This window comes from Sinocyclocheilus rhinocerous, unplaced genomic scaffold, assembly GCF_001515625.1.
Source record: "Sinocyclocheilus rhinocerous isolate Xijiao unplaced genomic scaffold, SAMN03320098_v1.1 scaffold3059, whole genome shotgun sequence".
Taxonomy (NCBI): Eukaryota; Metazoa; Chordata; class Actinopteri; order Cypriniformes; family Cyprinidae; genus Sinocyclocheilus; species Sinocyclocheilus rhinocerous.
Genome location: NW_015632728.1, coordinates 373,017 through 376,773, shown reverse-complemented (window position 1 = coordinate 376,773; position 3,757 = coordinate 373,017). Strand labels below are relative to the sequence as shown.

At 31.2% G+C, this 3,757-nt stretch overlaps 1 pseudogene; it reads left to right on the top strand.

The window, feature by feature from the left end:
* Window positions 1-3,757, top strand: part of LOC107742929 (low-density lipoprotein receptor-related protein 4-like) — a 102,253-nt pseudogene that overhangs the window by 47,768 nt on the left and 50,728 nt on the right.

Below are 3,757 nucleotides of genomic sequence, written 5' to 3'. Positions count from 1 at the left end.
TTTTTTTTTTTTTTTTGAGAACAAAAAAGAGCGCTGGATGAAGTGAGAATTTATCTACAATCAATTAAAATTGATTGTACATCACAAAGTCCATTTACATGCACTTTAAAAGTCGATTTCAGTCAGACTAAAACCATAATTTGTCTTCATAAAATGTCATGTAAATGCTTTAGACTGACTGAAATTGTAATTTTGTTTTTGGTGAAGTCGGACTAACAGACCTACATAATTCAATTGCAGTGCAGCTTTGTCTAGCATGTATATGCAATTCTTGCGAAAAAGACATTTGTGACCCTGGACGACAAAACCAGTCTTAAGTGTCAATTTTTCGAAATTGAGATTTATACACCATTCACCAAAGCTGAATAAATAAGCTTTCCATTGATGTATGGTTTGTTAGGATAGGACAATATTTGGCCGAGATACAACTATTTGAAAATCTGGAATCTGAGGGTGCAAAAAAAATCTAAATATTGAGAAAATCACCTTTAAAGTTGTCCAAATGAAGTTCTTAGCAATGCATATTACTAATCAAAAATTAAGTTTTGATATATTTACAGTAGGAAATTTGCAAAATATCTTCATGGAACATGATCTTTACGTAATATCCGAATGATTTTTGGCATAAAAGAAAAATGAAAAGAATCGATAATTTTGACCCATACAATGTATTGTTGGCTATTGCTACAAATATACCCCAGCGACTTAAGACTGCTTTTGTGCTCCAGGGTCACATTTGAGCATACTTAGACACTTTAGTATACTGTAAAAAAGTCAAACAAAATTAAGCAAAGTAAAAATACAATGTTTTGGATGCTTATGTGCATGTTAATTTCAATTAAATGAAAATTTATTATAGTTTAAATTTATTACTTAATACAGTTACATGATTTTTTTGACCCACTTAAGTAAGACTTCAGTTCATTTCATACTTCTATTGTATTTGAAATATGGTTATAAGTACTGCTGAATGTACTAGAAGCATTTATAGTAAACTACAATATACTTAATAATGACATTTTTATTGAAACTTGTATGTCATTTATTTAAATATATTTGAAATCGCATATTTGTAATGATGTTGCAGTTCAGTACTTTTAAAATACATTGCAATCAAGTACTTTGTGCTTTAGTATGTTAGTCAGCACATCAAAATAAGTGTATTTCTTTAAAGCACAGCAAAAGTTTATTAAAACAATGATTGAAAATGCATTTTGAAGTAAAACTTAAATTGACATCATTACAAAGTGCGCTTTTTAAAAGTGTACTTAAGTGACTTAAAGAGAGACATTTTCATGACTATATGTGACCCTGGACCACAAAACCAGTCATAAGGGTCAAGTTTTTTGAAATTGAGATTTATACATCATCTGAAAGCTGAATAAATAAGCTAAAATAAATAATATTTGGCCGAGATACAACTATTTGAAAATCTGGGATCTTTACTTAATATCCTAATGATTTTTGGCATAAAAGAAAAATCTATAATTTTGACCCATACAATGTATTGTTGGCTATTGCTACAAATATACCCCAGCGACTTAAGACTGCTTTTGTGCTCCAGAGTCACATATTTCTTAACACACTCAAGTGGCCTTTTATTTCAATAATGTTACAATCTGTAAATAGTTTTAAAAAAAAAAAACACTTTTAACATTTGAAGTACACTAAAAGTGCACATTCAGTACAAGTAAGCGCTCTTCTTTTTTCACAAGGTATTGTTCACCTGCATTCACAGTGTAGTAAAAAAGGGGCTCAGGAATTTCCTGGCTGTGTATCGGGAGATTCAGGATGCCTCCGACATCCTTCTACAGCGGCACAATAGAAAGCATCCTTTTTCTGCCTCACAAAGGGCACCTGACGCGACTGTATGACCCTGCGGAGGCTGCTGGGCTCAGCTGAGCGTGTCCACCTCTACAGGGCCATACAGAAGACACTTTTCTCCAGGAGGTGCAGAACAAGCACCAGGAAGATCCCTAACAATGTCCTGTTTCTGTAGCCTGAAAACACAAAGACTCGGGAGGGGATTCTTCCTCTAAGCTACCATAGATTCGTAATGAGGAGCAACACCGACGAGCTCACTACACAAAACACACACAGACATGCACAACATCACACTTCAATATAAGCATATACATACACTCCTCTATACTGGTTATTTGATATGCATATACTCACAGACAGACACCATTAAATGCACACTGTATGTACTTAAATCGGTTCACATGGATTACGTTTACAACATTTTTGATGAACTTTTTGAATCAAACTTTTATTTACATAAATGGAGGGATAAAAATCTCTTACATTTCATTAAAAATACAGTTTTTATTTAAATGCCATAGAAGTAATTATAAAAAAGTAATATTAGTTGGGTCATAAAAAGCACTAAAGTTCAGTTAATTGCATTTAATATAAACTTAAACTGTAACACATTTTCATTTAATTGCAGTTAGCATGCAATCAAGTTAAAACATTACATTCATTCGCATTTAAATATATTCTGAAGTATATTCTAGCTGCCTAATATTAATATATTATTATTATATATATTATAATATAGTATTTATTAATATTTTGATTGAAATGGCTTTTCTTTTTATATTTTCAGTTTTAATTTCATTTTTTGGTAATTTTGGGTGCTTTAAGAAAATCTTTCTGCTTAGCTTTTTATTTTTATTTCAGTTTTTGCAATTTTAGTACTTGAACTTCAACTTTATTTCAGTTAACGGATTTTTGTTAAATTTTAGTTTTTGTTCAATTTGTCTTTTGTTTAAATCTTTTGTATAGTATTTATATTTTATTTGAGTTTTATTTCAATTTGTAATAGTTTTAGTTTTAGTAAACAATAACAACACTGGTATAGCATGCATACCGTTTTCTGAATGCATAGCAGTTATGATATATGAACTGTTTTAGCCAAAATGTGCAGTTCAATGAATACACTATTATATGTTTATTATACTATTTTTTTTGTCTTTTATTTAACTGGTTAACTGGTTTTGCTTTCCTCCATTTCTTCAGTATTGCCCACATGCTCACCGTTAGACTTTCACTGTGATAATGGAAAGTGCATCCGGCGCTCGTGGTTATGCGATGGAGACAACGACTGTGAGGATGACTCCGATGAACAAGACTGTCGTGAGTAAATTCAGTATTTGTGTTATAGTTTAAAGACGAAAAACGTTCAGAAAACACAGGAAAAAAGGAAATTCAGTTATTATTTAGTCACAAAAGGAGAACATTTGAAAAATGCTTGTTCTTGTCCATACAAGGGCAGTAGATAGTGACCATCTTTTCAAGCTACAAAAGGTAGCCTATCAAAATTATTTTTAAGACTCATGCTGTATATGTGACCCTGGACCACAAAACCAGTCTTAAGTGTCAATTTTTCGAAATTGAATAAAGCTGAATAAAGCTTTCCATTGATGTATGGTTTGTTAGGATAGGACAATATTTGGCCGAGATACAACTATTTGAAAATCTGGAATGAGGGTGCAAAAAAAATCTGAATATTGTGAAAATCATCTTTAAAGTTGTCCAAATGAAGTTCTTAGCAATGCATATTACTAATCAAAAATTAAATTTTGATATATTTACGGTAGGAAATTAACAAAATATATTAATGGAACATGATCTTTACTTAATATCCTAATGATTTTTGGCATAAAAGAAAAATCTATAATTTTGACCCATACAATGTATTGTTGGCTATTGCTACAAATATACCCCAGCAACTTAAGACTGCTTTTGTGCT